Here is a 19,920-nt window from a genome sequence, read left to right on the forward strand (position 1 = left end):
TAAGAAGTAGGTGAATATTAGTGGCTGATACTCATAATTACCAGTAGTATTTATTGTCTGCTCAGGAATCGGTGGCTACTGCAGTGGCCCAGTCACTGTCCGAGGTCCTTACACCTGCATCTTATATTTGATCCCAACGAGGAGATGTTCTCACCATCTCCCCTTGTGCTGCTGAAGAAATGGAGGCTCAGAGAGGTTGAGGGACCTGCTCAGCGTCACATGGCAAATCATGTGTTATCTGTTAAGTGAGTGCAAACCCTACAGGTTTCAATCTCCAGAACCCAAACTTCACAGCATCCAGTATGACAAGTAGTAAAAACACAACTTCATGACAAGCCAGATAGCCACACAAAATCCTACAAAGCTTAGAAGCCGCTGTAGAAACACAAGTTCGGTCTTCTCCTGCTGCTGGTAGAGTCTCACTAGAGCGCACCTCCACAAAGACCTCAAGCCCAAACCAGCACCCAAGGGCTGAAGAAAGTGGACTTTACCTTGACAGCTTCTACCCCTCTGGGAGCTACTGTGCCTCGATGTTTTTGCAAGCATACTCATCACACCTCCCCAGGCTTTGCGCTGTCCTGCCAGACCCTTTTCCACTCTCACAAAGAGACCTGTGACATCACCTGCCCCTGAAACAGTCCCTTCCCCTGCCAGGATTGCTGCACATCTGTAAAAGCTGGGGAGCATACTACGTTGGAAATGGCACAGGTTGCACTGAGTGTGCTACTTCTCGTTGACTGGTAGTACCCGCCTGTGTTAAGAAGGATTCTGACGCTGTGTCCGGGCTCAGTGGGAACACTGGGATTGACTGATGCTGACCGCCATGGGCCTAGTATGGGAAGTAACTGCAAAGAGCAAGGTATTTGTTGTCCCTGGGCCAGATGATCACCACAGAAATGCTCTATTCCCATGATGCAGAATCACTGTCCTTGACTCCCCACTGAAAACCTTAACCCCTCATCCTCCCCTGTAGGACCATCAACAACAGAGTTTCTTGGGCAATGTTTAAAATTCAGTAAGATAGGAAAGCAACTATTTGTTTCACAGTCTCCTCACCCTCAAAAGACTGACCAATAAGGAACCCTCAACAGCTGCAATTTGTGAGGGTGGCTGGTTTTCAGCCCCATGTGGTCACTTAAGTGCTGAATGACCTCGGGCCAGTCACTTCTAAGTCTCTGCTTCTTCTGTAAAATGGGGATCAGGAGCCCGATTTGCCTTGCCTTTAACCACATTTGAACACGGTGCTAGGATCCTCAAGACTGCACAAGGAAGTCCATTATCTGTCTCACCGATTTTGGGATGTCCACATGACAGAAGTATTTGTCCCATTTCTCAGAGGAGGAAGCTGAGGCTGACAGAGGTGGACAGACTTGGCCCAAATCCCACAGCAAGTAAGTAGTTAAGGAACTGTGCCTGGGTCCTTTAATTAAATCCACAGCCTTCCCCGTCCTATTATTCCACCTCCACAGGGGGGCTGTGGCTAGGCTCCATGCAGCCACCATGGGCTTTGGAACCAAGGCCACCTGTGTGGAGAAAGCCCTCCCAGGAGATGATCAGTCTTTTAACAACTATGCTAGAACATGAGCACATAAAACTGTGAGTTGCAGTGTGCATTAACTGGGAGAATTAATCACCACCCAAAGACTTAATTATTCAGAGATATTACCCCCTTTCCAATACATTCTCTTAAAATGGGCCTGTGAATGAGGCCCCCAGAGTGGTTGAATTCAGAGACAAAGTAGAATGGTGGTTGCTGCCAGGTGCTGGGTGGACGGAGGAATGGACAGCGGTTGTTTAAGGCGTGAAGAATTTCAGTTTTGCAAGATGAAAAGAGTTCTGGAGAAGAATGGTGGTAAAATAATGTGAGTGTACTTAATGACACTGAACTGTACACTTAAAAATAGGGAAGATGGTAAATTGTTATGTGCATTTTATCCCAATTTTTTAAAAAGGGGAGGCTAGTGAGGAGTCTACTGAGGAATTCTCTACCAATAAGCCCCAAATATCAACTTGCTGTTTTACACCCCAAATCCAAAAGTCACAAAGTAAAATATTTAAAACACTTATGACATGAGGGGCACCTGGGTGGCTCCATTGGTTGGGTGTCTGACTTTGGCTCAGGTCATGATCTCACGGTTTGTGAGTTCAAGCCCTGCGTCGGGCTCTGTGCTGACAGCTCAGAGTCTGGAGCCTGCTTTGGATTCTGTGTCTCCCTCTCTCTCTCTGCCCCTCCCCGACTTGTGCTCTGTCTCTGTCTCTCAAAAATAAATAAATAAATGTAAAAAAAAATTTAAAAAAACTTATAACATGAATGTTTAAAATTTCAACTTTGAGTTAAATGTGTTTGTGAGAAGGGGCTGATCTATAATCTGCCTACAATCTCCTTCCTGACATTCAAGAAAGGGAAATAAAAAGAAAGAATTCAGGGGGGCACTTCAGTTGGTTGAGCATCCGATTCTTGATTTTGGGTCAGGTCACGATCCCACAAGCCTGGGATGGAGCCCTGCATCGCCACAGAGGCTGCTTAAGATACTCTCTCTCTCTCTTTCTCTCTCTCTCCCTCCCTCCCTCTGCTCCTGCCCTGCGCCCATGCACACTTCTCTCTTTAAAAAAAAAAAAAAAAAAAGAATGAACTATAAATAACATTGTAGAAAATAAGGGAAAAAAGTCATTCTAATCTCATCACCTGGACACAATTACTATTATGGCATTCCATACCAAAACTTTTCAAGTTTATTTATTTTGAGAGAGAGAGAGAGTGGGTAGACACAGATGAAGGGTAGAGAGAGAAGGAGAGAGAGAATCCCAAGCAGGCTCCATGCTGTCAGCACAGGGCCAGATGCAGAGCTTGAACTTATGAACCGAACCGTGAGATCATGACCTGAGCTGAAATAAAGAGTTGGATGCTCAACCAACTGAGCCACTCAGGAGCCCCATACGACACTTTTTAACTGTGATCATTTTAGAGTTGCAACCTTGCTAAAAATAGAAACTTCTGCTTTGGCCTTCTCACACAGAAGTAGTGTGGTAGAATAAAAAGAACAGTGCACCAAAACTTCAAATCTTGGGGCGCCTGGGTGGCTCAGTCGGTTGAGCGTCCGACTTCGCTCAGGTCATTATCTCAGACTCCATGAGTTCGAGCCCCGCATCAGGCTCTGTGATGACAGCTCAGAGCCTGGAGCCTGCTTCAGACTGTGTCTCCCTCTCTCTCTGCCCCTCCCCTGCTCATGCTCTGTCTCTCTCTGTCTCAAAAATCAAGAAAAACATTAAAAAATAAATTAAAAAAATTAAAAAAACCTTCAAATCTTGATTAAGCTGTGTGACTTTGGGCAAGTCACTTAACCTTTCTGTTGTATTACCTCTAAAAACAGCAATAACTGCAACCTGCAACAAGCTGCCAACAGAAGCGACAAAACCTGTGAACCATGAGGTGGTATGTGAAAGGAAATTAGCAATAAATAGGGAGTGCTGAAGAACCCTTTTCTTGAGGACTTAGGATCAGTATGAAAACCAATCAGAAGGTCAGTATTTGGGAGTTCTGATGTTAATTTAAAAAAACAAAAACAACAACACCTCTTGATTCACTGACACTCTGGCTCCTACAGGGCAAGAAAGCTGTTTGCTTCAGAGCAAACAAGGTCACGGAGACTGATGAGGCCCTGCCTGACCTTGCAGACCATTCCAGATATAACAGAACCTCTCCCTGTTCCCTCAATATGCTAAACACTTTCTACCTGAGGGTCCTGAGCCCTGCTGTTCCCAATCTGCCCCTGACTTCCTCTTTCCCACTGGTCACCTCACCTTCCCTGACATGCCCTCCCCATCCTCAGTTCCCTCTTAGCACCTATTTGTTTCCTTCAAGGCTCTTTATCACAAGCAGAGAGTATCTTGTATATTTGTCACCTTCTTGGATGGGGACTCCAAGCTGAATGGAAGCTCCTTGAGGAAAGAGACCAAGTCTGAACTGTTCCCTACCCTCCTCTAGCTCACCCCTGGCACTCTGAGCACAAGAATGGCTGACTCTTTAGAAAGAGAGGGGGTGGTTGTTTGGAGGTTGGCTTGTGAGGAGGGAGGAATTGGCTGGGATGAACCCAAACCCTCTTCTAATGAGTGTCTCCATACACTTGTTATGCGCACCCCCTTTGTGGAAACTGCTGGGGCAGCAGTAGCAGAGGCAGCCTGCTGTTACAGGTGCTGTCAGCCAAGTTCCACTCTTCCTATGCTACCCCAGGCCAAACTGTCCCGAGGCAGGCAGACACCTGTGGACTGCTACCACACCCCTGTGCAGGGCAACACCGTATCATGAAGCGCACGAAGCCTGGGAAGGCAAGAAAGTTCCAGGAGAAGCTGGAACTATCATATCTATTCACACCACACTCAATATAGGTCCCAGCAGGAAACTGGTTCAAGGAGTGATGACCCTTCAGAGACAAACCCTGGCTCTGAGTGCCTAGTTGACTCTGATGGCCCTCAGCAGGCATTCTAGCTTGATCTCAGCTCTCCTGGCCCTGGGCAGCCAACCCCTGCCATTCCTCCCTGATCCCCTGCCATTCCTCCCTGATTCCCTTCCCCTCCCCTACCCACAGCACCCCCAGACCCCAGGGTATCTTCCTCTCAAAATCTCCACCACCTGGATCCTACCCAGCTTTTGAGGTTTTGAAGGTCACCCTCTCTCTAAAGCCTGCCTCAATTCACTCCAGAGTCCCCATCAGAGCGCTGCACTTGGCAGACAAAACTTGATATCCCTCCAAACACCACATCTAGTCCACCTACATCTTTCCAGGCACGGGACATGGACAGTCTTTAGCTATTTCAAGTCTTCTCTCTCCCCCTGGGTATCAATAACAGCAGCAGCTAACATTTTTTAAGTGGTTCCTCTGTACCAGATACTGTGCTCAGTGCTTTACACACATTCTTTCTCTTGTCCACATGCTGAGACTAATGCCAGGTAATATTATCATCTCTATTTTGCAAATGAAAAAACTGAGGTCTAGAAAGGTTAAGCAACTTGCCCAAGGTCTCACAGCTCTTGGTGGCAGCCCAGGATCTAAACTCCAGCAGTATGTCACTAGAGCCAGGATCTTAACTACAGGTCTGTGAGACTTCTGGGGTGTGGGCTTCTCCCCCAGTGCCTGGCTCAGCCTTAACACAGTTAGGCCTACCTGATCACCTACCATGTGCTCGGCGTGAGCCCTCAGGGAGTGGACTTGAACCAAAATGGCTTTGTGCCTGGGGACCCTGTGATTGTGCAGAGAAGAGAAGTACACTGAAATTGTTATTTGTTGAGCAACAAAATTGATACCATATCTGCTCTGGCAAGGCTGAGAATTTTCTTAGAAAAAGCACAGGAACTTAAGAACCCAGCTAATCTTTGAAACATACAGGCCAACCAAATCAGGTGTTAAGATACTCCCTAGCTTCCAAGGGATCAAAACTGATTCAACTGAACGGCAGAGCTAGAAAGAGCTCCTCCTGCCAAGAAACAAATGGGGAATCTGAAACCCAGAGGGGAGAGGATCTTGCCTGAAGTTACCTAAACACTCGGGAGAAGCCATGGCTCCTGCTCCCCCAACCTCTGTCCTTTCCAAGTTCTAGAGACTGGGACTAGAACCAGGGTAGAAAGGCTTTCAGGCCATCTCGGTCCTTAAGAAGCTGCCAGGAGTTGAGGTAAATACCTGCCCCAAAGTGACCAAAAGTTTAAAAGTCTTCACAGTAGAGACAGGGCCCTAGCTCTTACCTTCAGGGAGAATGGGACTGTTCTGTGGAAGCTGGATTTGGGAAGCCAGGATTTCTTTCCTAGGCCAGCATAAGCCCAGCTCAGCCCTGCTCCAGGACGGGAGTTTAAAAGGTAGTAGCTCCTCACCTGGGGCCACACCCGGGTGAGGCTCTCACCAGGAAACTCGTCGGACTGGCCGTCTCCCAGACAGCACAGGCCAGAACGCCACTGCCTGTCTGTAGCCTGGCGCCTCTCCCAGCTGGACCCTGCTGCCCCCCCCCCCCCCCCCCCCCCGCCCCCAGGGCCTCCAGAGCAAGAGGGAGAAAAGGCCTGCTCTCCTCCTGTAAGGCCAGCTCAGCCTGGGTCCCCCAGGGCCAGTCCCAGCCTGGGCTGGGTCTGAATGAAAGCAGCTGCTTCCTGCTTTGCCTTTTTCTTTCACTTTGGGTTTTAACCCCAAAGTGAAACTAAAGACTGGGACGATGTGGGAAAGACGGTGAGGGTTAAGGCCTGGGAGGGCTGAACACCTGGGTTCTAATCCCAATAAGGCTGCCCACTCACTGGGACACCTGGGAGGAGACCAACTCCAGGCCTCAGTTTTCCCATTGATAAAATGGGAGGAAGGAACTAGGCTGGTGATTTTAAACTAGTCATTTTAAACTGGAAAAATTATAGAACTTCCCCTTCTTCATCCTACCACTGCTGAAGGCTGAAAGGGAGTGGCAGAAATGCCCTGTGGGGGACTCTAAAGGACCTTCCTGTTGGCTCAGAGGAGGCAAAACTGGCAGCAGCGTGGGGACCCTCCTGGTCTCCCTGATTACCTCTTCCTCACCTGTCACCCAATCACCTTCATCCTGAGCAGGCCCTGGAGTTCCAGCATCCTGGGGCAAATCAAATTCATCCTAGGCATGAGCCTGACTCTGTCCTGGCATAGCAATTGGAGACACCCACCAACAGCTGCCCCAGCCATCTATTAAGACTGACGGTAGCCCACTCAGGACTGGTCCAAACATCAGACTCAGTGACTCCAGGGTGCCTGGCACAGTGTCTAGCTAAGACCACTATAATCTGTTTTATGGGGTTTCCCCACTGGCTGGTTTACCAAATTTTCCCACTAGCCTCGTGACATGAGAAAGGTATGGATGAGCCTCCCCATTTTTCAGATGAAGAAAATTGAGGGTCAGAGAAGGACAGGGACATAGTGGCCAAGCCTGCACCGGTATTTGGGAGCTCAGTAAATATCTGCTGAATAAATGAGTTCACTGGCCCAGCAGCTGCCAAGCAGGTGCAGCCCAAGCCAGAGAAACACAGGAAGGAGGATACAGTGTGGGAGGGAGGATGCTTCTCCCTGGAGACCAAGTCATAAACAGGTCCCAAGGTACCTACAACAGAATTCCCTCCACCCAATCCTGGCCCCATCTTGTCACCCCTCCAGCCCATTTCTTCCCTTCATTTCTCACTTCCTTCCATCAGCACCTTACTCTGGAAATACCTCATTGGCTGAGGACTACTGGGCGACACTGGCCAACCCCCTTCCCCTGTCTGGGCTGAACTGGAAAAGTCTGTTCTCAACCAAAGAAATGAATTTGAATCCAGGGGAGGTAGAGTGCTTTTTAAAAAATACACATTTTCAGAATGCAAAAGAAGGTAATTCAAAAACATCTAGCAGGGGCACCTGTGTGGCTCAGTTGGCTAAGCGTGCAACTTCAGCTCAGGTCATGATCTCACGGTTCATGAGTTCAAGCTCTGCATCAGGCTCTGTGCTGACAGCTCAGAGCCTGGAGCCTACTTTGAATTCTGTGTCTCCCTCTCTCTCTGCCCCTCCTGCACTCACACTCGTGCATTCTCTGTCTCTCAAAAGTAAATAAACATTAAAAAAACTTTTTTAAAAACATCTAGCAAAATTTTAGGTGCATAGACTCTTTGCAACAACAATTTCACTTGCAGGAATGGTTCCCACAGCTCCACAGGCATACATGCAGGCATACATACGTGTGGGGAAGGGTGCTCGCTGCAGCAATGCTCACAGCAGCAACACTGGAAACAACCTAAATGTCCTTGAGCAGAGGACTGGACAAACAGCTGGTGGTCCATCCACTGACAGACTGTCACATGGTCATGGAAAAGGAGGCCATGGACCTGTGTACATCTACAACATAGTTAGACTTGCGTGAAGACAAAGCACAAAACAGCAGGCTGTAGGCAGAGAATATGCCACCATTTGTGTAATAAAAAAGGATGCTATTGACATAGCTGCCCATATATGAAGAGTATTTCTGGAAGGAAACATCAAGACTGTTCCCAGTGATCACTGAGGAGTGGAGGTGGGAGAGACCCTAATTTTTCATTGGGCACTTTTTTCTACAAAGTTTGAAAGTTTAGCCACATACACAAATTGCTTTTTCAATAAAAATGTAATTTCTACACATAAAAATAACTCTAGCAAAATGCACCCAAAGAAACCTCTTGTATGTCTCAGGGCCCAGGCATCTGGATTTTGAGGCCTAGCCTCTACTGGTCTAGCCTTGTAGAACAGGTGGTCAGCCTGACAGTAGATGGAGGCAGCCTGGACATCATAGGGCTCTGGGCAGGGGGAAAATGTCAGACTCATAAAAAACTTGGTCTTAAGGCATAGGGAAGATGTGAATATGGCTTGACTGTGGAACAGGTTCAGCTAAGAGAGAGCTCCTACAGGGAGCAATAGGGAAATTATTATGTAAGGCTGGTAAGATGGGAAGAGGAAGGATTATTTCTTTCAAAATGGGATCCTAGCAAGTCCCTTCCTCTCTAATGCTTGGTTCCCACTCATGAGACCTGAGGGGGCTGGGCCAGAGTCCTTTCTAGGCATGAAATTCTAGGATCTGCCTTTATTTCATCTCATTTAATATTAAAGGAGGCAAGGGAGGGTCCCCAGCTCAGCACATGGCCATAGGGCTCCACACCTGTGCAGACTGTAATCAAATATTTGGAAGCTGGAGAAAATTCAGGCCAGGATGTTGAGTATAGCAGCCCTCGGGCAACTCCCCCACCCCTTGTCCCCCAGGTGAAGGAGCAGATGGCCTTCTGCTGAGATGCCCTTCCTCACCTTCTTGTTAATTAAGTCATGACAAGACCTCTTTTGTCACTTTTGAAGTTCAGTTTGCAGAAATGTGCTGCCTTGGCTTGCTTTTCCACAATGCTCTAGGCTCAGGGCTCACAGACTACAACAATCTAGATCTAAGCCACAAGCCCAAATTACAGGGGTCTGCAATGGAAAGAGTCCAGGGTGCGGGTCAGTGCTGGGGTAAATCCTGGCTAGACCTCAGTGATACTGTGCACTCTGGGAGGTGAGTGACTAAGTCTCTTAAGACTGCTCTGCTTGCCACTGTAGTGACAAGGCCAGCTCACTGCCTGGCACTCAGCAGGCACTTAAATATTTGTTGAATGAATGAACAGCTCAGCCAGTGAATCCCAGAGTAACCTTGGTCAAGTCACTTTCTGGAAAACAAGGAGAACAAGAATAGTAATGACCTCCCAGAGGTGTATAAGATCTACTGAGATAAAGTGGATGAAAGTACTTTGCAAATCAAAAATAGGCTAAACAAATATTAAGGATCCAGAACCAACACGTGGAAAACAAAATAAAAAGAATGAATATATGTATGGATGGTCAAATTTGTGAGAAACCATGGGGCAAATGGTAAAGCATTAATCAAATGAATTACTACAATTGAAAGCGACAGTACAGGCTGCTTGCTCTAGTCCACTGTTCCAATGTCTGAGTATTTTCTCACAAGAGGCTGTGTCTATTCAGAAGCAGAACAAAAATCCCTCATCAAAACCTTTGTCTAGATTTTGGTATGAAAAAGATGGGTGCAGTTACAATCATATCTTGCATATAGTTGGGCTCAGAGAACATTTGCCAAAGTAGACTGGCATATGGGTCCTGGGGGTGTTTACCTCCCAGGGAGGCAAAGAAGAAGGGGAGTGAGCAGAGCACAGAGGATGTTGCTCTGCCTCATGACCCAAGGTCCAGCTCAGGGGGACACACAGAGGAGGAGAATGATTGGCCAAGCCATCAGTTTCCTAGCTGTGCAGTGGGGCCAACCCGTTGCTGCCTCCCATGGAAGCCGCTCGGTAAGTACCAGTTCCCTTCTCCTTCTCTCTGCCCAGGAAGTATCCTTGGCTGCAGCCTGCGAAATGGGAACTGGGCTCCATCACCTGGCTCTCCAGTGTCAAGAGCAACTTGGGACAAGTCCCCTCCTGTCTTTGTGGGTGGCTGATTCCTCTGGCTGGGCCAGGGAACACCCTCTCTAGTGGCAGCTGGCTGAGAATCCCAATGAACCCAGTCATGGACGAGCCACCGTTGGACTAGACACATATGAAGTCCAACTCTGGAGGCTGCTCACAGCCTGGTGAGTAAAACTGATGATGTGAAGGCCCCTCACTTCCCTGACTCTCCTACCTTGAAGAAATTCTAAACTGGCACCAGCCCCGACTTTCCAGATCTTTAGAGAGTAAGGGCTTGTAGGCTTTAGGGGATGTATTTGTGTGCCCCCAATTCAACAGGCAAGAAGACTCAGATTCCTGGAACCCTGATGGTAAGAGTCTCTTTTCCAAGAAGCAGAGCTGAACTGTGGTAAGAGTCAGAATATGCAGTCAGCCCTGTCTGAGCCCCATTTTCCTTATCTGTAAAAGGAGGTCAGTAAGTCCCTTTGCCTCCAGCTTGGTGTAAGGATTTTCGACAGCACCCATGGAGGCCCTGGCACAGAGCCTGGCACACTGCAGCTATATAAGCAATTTGCTCAGATTGTTATTTCCTCCCCCAAAGCAGCAACACCCAACATCTTTCCCCCTGGGCCATCAAACCCCCAGACAGGCTCTCTTGAGAGAGCACGACACCCCCTGCTACCCTATATGTCCTTTCCCATCCCATGGGCTCCACCCAAACCTCACCCTCTTCTTTCAGCTGAATGCTTGCAATGCTTCCTCCCTGTCATCATTTTCATTCATTCCAATTCATTCAGCCTGATTCACCTTCTTGGCGGGGGGGGGGAGAAGTTGTGCTACCCCTGTTCTAAAATCTTCCATGGCTCCCCAAAGCCTCTGCTTTTCAGCTGATTTCCAATGTTGCCTACAACTTCCTGGCCCCTTCCAGATTTTTCATCCAGAGCCCTGATGCATCAGCAAAACTGGTCTACTCACCCTTTCCCTAAATACATGCTTACCTTCCAGCCTCCGCACCTCTGCCTTTGCACAAACCATTCGCTAGAATGTCAGCCCCACCCTCTGTCTCTGCAAATCCAGCCCCCTTCAAGAGGGCTCTTGTTTCCTCTGGCACACACTCACTTCTTCCTTCCCAAACAATGCTTTTCTTCAGCAGACGCTTAATTACAGACTGTCACACAGTCTCTCATAATTGTAGGCCTTGTCTCCCTTGTCAGACCATAAGTTCCCAAGTGCAGAGGCCCTGTCTGTTCTTTCCCAGCCTCTCAGAGCCCAGCCCAGGGCTGGGAGGACAGGGCCCTGGTCAGAAAGTGCTTTCCAAGCCCATCTGGCTCCAGGCTGAGCCAAGTCTAGCTCCACTTGGGACCATTTCTCCCCCTTTTGTCCTATGAGGAAACTTAACTGCCCAAACCAAACCTCAGTGTTCCCACTCTCCACCGGGTGACCTAGGCCAGCAATACACAGAAATGGTGACCTAGGTGGGCAGGCAGGGCCATGGTTCTTGTCCAGCCCCGGCATGGTCTTATTTTGGGATCCTAGGCACATCCCTGTCCTTACCCTTACCTGGGCCTGCTTCTTCGCTGAGAAACAAGAAACAATCTTTTAGCTGTAGAATACGGATATTATTTGTCTTTAAGATAGCCTTGGTTCCCAGGAGTGGGTGGGTGAGGAACCAGCTGATTCCAACACAGGTGGAGGGAGGAGAGGCAGCCACAGCCAGGACTGGGAAATCCAGGAATCTGAGAGGTGATGAGACTGCACACCTCATCAACCTCATTAAATTCCTGTTGATGACAGGATTGCGTTCCTGTCTAAGTGTTCAATTCCACAGCCCTCACCCTGGCCAGGTCTGACAGTGTCTGCTGCCAGGGCTAAGCAAGGGAAGGGTAACTTGCTTCTGGAAACAACAAATCCTGCCCAAAACAAAGATGAGGAGGAGCCAGTTTCCTCACCTGTAAAATGAGGATAATAATGGTATCTGCGTCATAGGATTGCTGCAATAATACGGTGAGATGATGCCACAAACCATTTAACACAGTCCCTGGCACCTGGTAAATGGCACTGTAGCATCAAGTTCCTTATTCTCAAGGGGCCTTTATCACAGAAGTTCTTATCCTCACAGCAACCTGTGAGGAAGGGGTTTCCATCCCAACATGACAGAAGAAAACTGAGGTACAAAAACTTGATCAATCCAAGGTCACGCAGTGGGGGACAAGCCAAGCTGTGATACAAACCCAGGAAACGCTCAGTTCAGCTTTTCCCAGAGTGCAGCCCACAGGCTCTCAGCATCAGAACAGCATCAGGTTTGAACAGCTGACTCCTGCCCCTACACCTGCCAAAGGAGACTCTCTGGGGAACCCAAACTTTATAAAGCTAAGAGACCTAAATTTTATATATAAGGAAACTGAGGTGCAGAGAGGTGAAGTGACCACTTTTCAGCAACGGCCACTTTTCTACAAGTATGGACCTGGGACAGAATTCACAGTCTGTTTCAGAGACTTCCTGGAGGAGGTGGCAGCATTTGACAATGTGGGCCTCTACGGGAAGAGAGGGCACCACAGGGAGGGTACAGCAAAAATAAAGGCTTGGGGAAGGTAGGCCAGGCAACAACTGTTCAATGCTGCTCATGCTTCCAGATCCCTGGGAGCCACCGCTGCAGCCGTTCCCTAAAAGCCCAAAGAGAGACGTTCCTGAGCCAATCTGAACTTCTGGGAGGAAAGCCTGCCATGCTGTTGTCTACAACCAGCAAGTCTCTGGCCCTCTGGGTGTGTCTACTTGCTGCTCAGGATGACACAGCCAGGGAAGATGGTGACTCAGTCTCCACCCAGCCTAAAGCTAGTCCTGTTTAAGTTTGAGAAGAGCTCAGGGGCTGAGGAAAAGTCAAGCAAACCCTCCTTGCAGAACAGATATCAGACCCAGAGAAGGAGGCCTGAGGGACAGGCTACGAGGCAGAAGCGATAAATATGGAGCAAAGCTGCGGAAGAAGAAAAGTCAAGAGGGCTAGGCTCAAGCCCACTCTGACACTGCCATGCTGTGGGACCCTGAGCAGGTTCCTGTCCCTCTCTGGGCCCCCTATTCTTCATTCACCTGTGAAGCAGAGAGAACTCCAATGGCTTCTGACTTCCTCCCAGGACTGTTGTGAGAAACAATGGCCAGGAAAGAACCTGACAGATTACACAATGCCTCGCAAAGCAAGTGAGAGATTAAAGGATTACTCCTATTATTTATTACAACAGTCAGGTGCTTTCCTTGTTACCTCAACCTGAACACCAGGGGGAAGGGGGAGGCCTGGGGTGGGTGGGGAGAGGCTGGGTCTCTGTCTTGTTTCCTCAAAGAAAACAGTGACCCAGATATTATTGGGAGATAAAAGTTCACATTTATTAAGTGCCTATGGTGTACTAGGTGTTTTTTAAACATATAATCTCACTTAATCCTCACCACAATGCTGTAGTGTAAATATCTTGAGTCCAGATGAGGAAACTTGAAGCTCAAAGAAAGTAACCTGCCCAAGATTACAGTGAATGAGTGATGGAGACCAATTAAAACCAGGTGTTTATGACTCTAAAACCCACATTAATTCTACTCTCTGAAACAATCTGTATTAAAGGCAGAACATGCCTGGTATAGAGGCCCAACTCAAGCACTGCCTCCTCCTGGAAGCTCTTCTGAACGTTTTGCCCAGACAGGAGCTCTCTTCTATGAAACCCCACAGCACATGGTCAGCACACATCTTGCAGCATTCGACACCTTCTCCCTCTAGTTCTGTGACCAAGCACACCTTTAACAGGTAAGATGAGATGCAGGTGCAAATAGGTGGCCTTTGAGTTACCTTAGAATCCTCAAATGCTGGAGGTGGAAGCACCAAAAAGCCCATGCCATCCAACCCCCTCATTTTTCAGAAAGAAAAATAGAGAGAGAGACACTTGTCTGAAGTCGCACAGCATCTTACCGCAGCCAGGAACAGAACCTTGGCATCCTGCCTCACAGAATTTCTTTAGGGATTCTGTGATTTCAGAATCAGCCTTAGGACAAAAGACTATTATTCCCATTTTACAGACAAGGAAACTGAAGCATAGGGGAAAGTGGCCTCCCTGAGAGTAAGATATGGAGACCAGAATCCAGATCCCCTACTTCCAGGCCAAACACCAAGCCCTTCTTCCTCCCCATCACAAGTAGTCTGTATAGTGTGTCAAGCACAGGGCCCAGAGTAAAAAGATCAATGGATGTTGGAAATGGTAATTATACACCAGTGGGCAAGGGACACCAGCCTGACAGTGACCTCTTGAGAGGCAGTGTCATAGAAGAGGACCAGGAGTCCTTGCTCAACCCTCTATAGGTCCCTATAGGTCTCTAAGACAAGAGTGTTACAACAGCTGATCTCATCTGCTCCAAAGTTCTAAGACATCCTAGGCTCCTTGACAGCAGACTCTTGGTGTCTGTGGGGCCGCTCCCACTTGGGGCCTTTGTTCCCCCACTCTGCAGAGAAGCAGGAAAAGCAGCAAAGTCTCACAACTACAAACTGACTCACTTTATTCCCAAGTGCCACTGGCCAAACAGGGCCCACCCTCAAAAAACAATGGGATGGAATATGGAAAATCAAACTGTCTCCCAGCACAGACATCCAGCTATGCACACATGCCTACCTTTGCAAACTGACAAAGAGCAACCAGGAATCAGAGCATAAATAAGGGACGGCTTGCTCCCTGCCCTATTGGAAAGGCAGGCGTAATCCTGAATAATCAGGTGGTAATGGAACGAAGGGTAAAGAACTCTGGGTAAGGAGTCTGGGGCTGGATCCCTGTCCTAGCTCTGCCACGAACTAGCTGTGTACCCTAGGCAAGCTGTTTTCCCTCTGGGGGGGCTCAGTTTAAAGACACAGTGACACTTCACAAATCATGTCTACAGATGTTTCATTGATCTTCACGACAACTCAGTGGGGCTAGCACAGTTATTCCCTTTCTACAGATAGAGAAACTGAGGCTTGGAGTGATCAAAGGTCTCACAGCATGAAGTCGGCAGAATCAAGGCCCAGAGTTCTTAGATCACCAAAAGAAATACTCAAGGGTGGTCAGATCAAGAACAACTCCGCTCTCCCGTCATCCTGAGAGTCTCAGCAAGACTAAGGCAGCACAGTCCCTTGTTCACCTGCCCAGTCTGGTGGCCTGCAAAGTTCTGGCCACAAACCCTACAGCCCAGCTGCCTAGAAGACCGCACCCCCCTGCAAAATTTCATTACTCAAGTTGGCAAGAACGCAGCCCCCACCCCCCCAGCCGGGTCTAAATAAACGCCCAAGTGATATCACATCCTGCCAGCTCCAAAATAGCCCAGGCCTGCCCACAAGCGATCACAAAGTGCCAGGCCATGCAGGACCAAGCCAGTAGGACGTCCAGCCCATGGCACCCTCCACACACTCAAGCAACTCAAAGCAGAAGCCTCAGAGCAGAAGGCCCCCCACTCCCACCTCTGCCAGGAGGCCTGGCCCCTCCCTCCTTGCCCCTTTCTTGGGAGGCCCCAGAGCCTCCTGCCCCAGCGCCAGCCCTAGCCCCAGCACCAACCCCATGGAGCCTCGCCGCGGCCAGCCTGCGGGCGGACTCCGGCCCGACCCGGACACCCCACCACTCACATTGCTTCAAGAGCTCCAGACACAAAGCCATGAGGGCCGGAGGGGGGTCAGAGACCCAGAGACCCGGCAAAGACAGAAAAGGGGAGAGGGAGAGACAAGGGAGCAGAAAGCAGGGAGACAAGGGGCAGAGAAAGCAAAGGGGTCAAGAGCCCTGGGCAAAGGAGCGGGCTCAAAAGGGGGCCTTCAGCACAAGAGCCACTGAGTGGCGAGGCCACCAAGACAGATGCGGGGGCAGAGGCAGGGAGAGCAAAGCGGAGGACCCCAATCCCCAGAATTGGGGGCCACAGAGTCCTGAGAGAGAACAAGGAGAGACAGACACGGAGACAAACCAAGGGATAGCAGGAAGGGGTGAAGTCTGGGAGCTGGGGAGCTTTTGGGGGGTCCAAAGGAGCACCTAAGGGATGTCGGAGGTCCCAGCGTGTTTGGGGGGGCACCAAGAGGGAAAACCCCGCGGAAAGGAGGGCTAAGAGGAGGGCAAGACCACAGGGATTTGAGGGTACAGACAGAGGGGAGGACCCCTCCAAAGGATGTGCGGGAATCTCAGAGGGGAGGCGTGGGGGAATGAGGGGGGTGTTCTGAAGGAAAGGCCCCCAAAGATGTGGGGACACCGTGAGGGGGAGTCCCGAGGAACGGGACGCTCAGAAAGGGAGGCTCCGAGGGATGAGCGGAGAGCTTTGAGGGGGACCCGAGATCCGGGCGCGAGGGAGGGGCTGTGAGGCACCGCGAGGGCAGAGACAAAGAGACAGCGAGCCGGGGAGAGACAAAGCGGGCGGAGCGGGGAGACGAGCCCGAAGGCTGGCAGCCGGACAAAAGGACGGAAGCGCGAGCGGGCGGGTGGACGAACGGACGGACAAACGGGGAGGAGGGCGGGGGCAGGGCCGGGCGGGGGCGGCGCCCGTCTCCTCGCGGGGCCGCGGCTGCTCCGGGCGGCGCTGGGCGGGCCCCGGGCGTCCGGGCTGAGGAGGCAGCGGCGACGACGTGGACCGGACAGACGGACGGAGTGACGGACGAGGCTGGCGGCAGCTGCGGCCAGCGGCGGGCACTCACCCTCCTCCCTCACGCGGCCCGGCCCGAGGCTCCGGTTTTGTACGCCCGAGGGGCGGGGCCTCCGGGTTAAAGCCCCGCGCCAGCCCCGCCCCGCCCCGCCCCACGCGTCAGCCGCGCGCGCGCGCGCCTCCCGGGACTCCAGGGGCGGGCGGGGACGCGCGCAGCCCCCTCGGCACGTGGCCCGGCGCGCAAGCGCGCGGCGCGCTCAGCCAGCCCACGCCCAGGCCCACGGACCGTGAGAGCGAGCGCGCGCCCACGTCGGCACGCGCATGCCTGAGCACCGGGGGCTCCGCCCCTCGAGCCGCCCCGCCAAACCGGTTCCAGCTGGAACGGGACGCATGCTCTGTGCCGGGGGAAGAGCCGTGTGAGTTCGCACTAGGTCACTGTGGCGACACCTCGCTGTCACCGGGGGAAACTGAGGGTCACAGCAAGCAGCCTAAGCTGGTCTTCTTAACCCTGCATGGTCAAATTAGACCTCAAGTACTATGGACTCTACGCCCTAAGTGTTTCTAGTTGTCCCCTCCCCTCATCCTCCCTTTGCTGCCCTCATACGGAGTCCTCTAGATTGGGTTCGAATCCCTACTCACCCTTTGGAGGGTTCTGTGACCTTGTATGAGATGCTCTTTCAGTCTCCCTGAGCCTTTGAGTCGTCCTCGGCAAAATAAAACCAGCACACTGTTTCCTGAAGGGCAAAGCACAGTAGGGGCTGCCCGAATCCCTAAATCACTCCCTTCCCGTCTCATGGCCCTCCCAGTTCCCCATTCTCTCCTGCGAGGCCCCCACTCCTTGTTTAGTCCTGGTCTTGAGTCGTTTCCTTACAGCCTCACCCTTCTAGGCTGTACCCGTAGAAGGTCTGCCATCCACAGACCTAACTCCTGTTCCCTGACCTGCCTTGCTGGGTGACTTAGGCAAGGCCTTACCCTCTCTGTGCATCTCTTTAATAAATGTAAATTGAGAAAAGAATCTTACTGAATAAGATGAAACAGTGTTTCTGATACCACTGTAGCGATTTTTGTACAGAGGCATAATAACAACAAAAGAAAATGAGGGTTATGGAGCCACCTGGATGCCAAACACTGTGCTAAGTAAGCACTTTGAAAGTATTAGCTTACTTTGTCCTACTCACAGTTGCTATGCTACACCTGTGCTATTCACTTAGCGTTCATTTTCAAATTGATTTACTTAGAAAATTTCTAGAAGCCCCTGAGGAAGAGCCAGGATCAGTCTTGCTCTACCCTGGCCATAGGGAACCTGCTCCTGCTCCTGCTCCAACTCACCAGGCACCCTCCTGCCTCAGGACCTCTTCTCCCTGCCTGGCATACTTCCTCAGCTTCATCCAAGTCTTTGTTTAAACATTTGTTTCTCAACGGGGTCTACCCTAGCTATCCTGTTTCTGCTGCAACAATGCCCTCCCCCAGGCTATTTTCCAATAAACCATACATTTGCATTACTTATGTTTATTATTTTATCTGCTTCCCCCACCCCAACATAATGTACTCTCCTAGAAAGCAGGGGTTTCTGTTTTGTTTACTGTGGTGTCCCTGGTGGCTAGAGCACAGCCTGGCCCACTGTAGGTGATCAATAAACATCTATCCAAAGAAAAAGTGGCTTGATTGCAAGGCTCATGCCCTTAACCACTACTTAGTAGGGGCTCTAAGGTTCCATTTAAGCACCTTAGTCTTTCTTCCTCTGGAATGACCTCTCTACCCCCAAGGGTGTAAGAAATGCCCCTTGTTCAAGAATCTCAATCCTGGGCTTTATGGCCTGTCGACCAGTCCTTAATCCCAGTCACTATTTCCCCCCAGAAGGCTCAATGGGTCTGCCTAAAAACGGGATTTAGAAGGGTGATGATCTGTGCACTGAACACACAGTAGGTACTTGGTTAACCAGGACTGTCCTGGACCAAGGCTTGGTAGAGCCCTGGGAAGAAGCCTGCCTTCTGCTCAGTGTCTCCCGTGCAGAGGTACAGCAACAGGGAATTCTGACCTCTTATCACCACTCCAGGAAAGCCTCCTGGATCCTCTTATTATTCTCTCACCCTATGGCCCCTGCCCAGGCCTCACTGCCTTGCCTGGACCTCCAAACCATCCTGCGCAGCTTGCCACATAATTCTCCCTGAAACTCTTGTAACTATGCCACATCTCTTTACCAGGCCCCCTGGATGGCTCACCCACCCACAGGATAATGGGAAACTCAAGGCTTAGGAGTCAGGCAGACCCAGGTGAGAAATAGCTCCTTGACCTACTAAGTGGGTGACCTTGACTTGACTCACCTTCTCTAGGCTGCAGTTTCTTTGAAAGAGGTCTGCACATGTGTATATGTATGTGAGGTCAAACTGGGTTAACTTAGGAATGTCAGATATGTGTAACTATTCTGGCCACAGCAGACATCACCAATTGATGGTGGTGCCACTCTTCTCTGCTTAACTAAATCTCAGTCCTGGGCTCCAGGGATCAGAGATGACACAGCAGTTGAAGTCTGTTTGCAATCTCTGGACATGATGGTCTTTGAGGTTCCTCTCAGCCTTGACACTCTGGGAACAGGAGTGTCCAATCTGACAGGAGCATGTAGTATAATAACCAGAGATTGTGGAGGGCTAGGCCTGGCAGATGGCTTCAGGGGGACAAGGCTGACTGGAGGGTTGACTGCTTACTGGAATTTTGTCAGCCTCCCTTCCTCTATCTGTGGAGGAGGGAGTGAATCAGAGGAGAAACTGGGAACGTTCTAGGGGAGACAGCAGGGGACAAAGAAGGGTGTCAGAGGATGACTTGGATGGGAGATATTCAGGCAGGGAGAGGGGTCTCCAAACCCAAGACCCACAACATTGATGGAGAATTTGAGGCACAGGGAGGGGCCAGAACCCACCCAGAGTGACACAGGAGAGAGGAAACTAGAACTCAGGGCTCTGAGCAAGGAGCAAGGGTATATTCCAGGCTAGGAAACTATCCAATTCAGCCGAGAGCTTCAAGTGCTGACAGGAAGTACCTCCAAGCATGTGTATCTGGTGTGTGTGTGTGTGTGTGTGTGTGTGTGTGTGTGTGTACGTGTGTACACATGCATGTGGAAATGTGCAGGTGCAGAGAATGCAGTTGGTAGGAGCTGGGGGTAGGGTGGTGGGGTGGAGGTGGGGGGGGGTGCCTGGGTGATGCCAAGCCTCCTTTGTGGTTCAGAGGGAGTGGGAGAGACACAGAAGGGGAGGCTAGGGAGGGAAGAGGGCCAGAAACTGGGAGGGGAGGAAGTGGGGGCCATAGGGAGGGAACAGGGCTGAAGGAGGCAAACCAAAGGCTAAGATGAGAAGAAGGGGGTGGAGAGCAGGGGAAACAGGAAGAAA

General features: G+C 50.5%; 1 protein-coding gene across 1 annotated transcript in view; it reads right to left on the minus strand.

Annotated features, from left to right (window-relative positions):
• The window catches only part of DLGAP4 (DLG associated protein 4), a 198,111-nt gene that overhangs the window by 48,623 nt on the left and 129,568 nt on the right, over positions 1–19,920 (minus strand).

The sequence above is a fragment of the Panthera pardus genome, unplaced genomic scaffold, assembly GCF_024362965.1.
Source record: "Panthera pardus isolate Hobbes unplaced genomic scaffold, ASM2436296v1 HiC_scaffold_25, whole genome shotgun sequence".
NCBI lineage: Eukaryota > Metazoa > Chordata > Mammalia > Carnivora > Felidae > Panthera > Panthera pardus.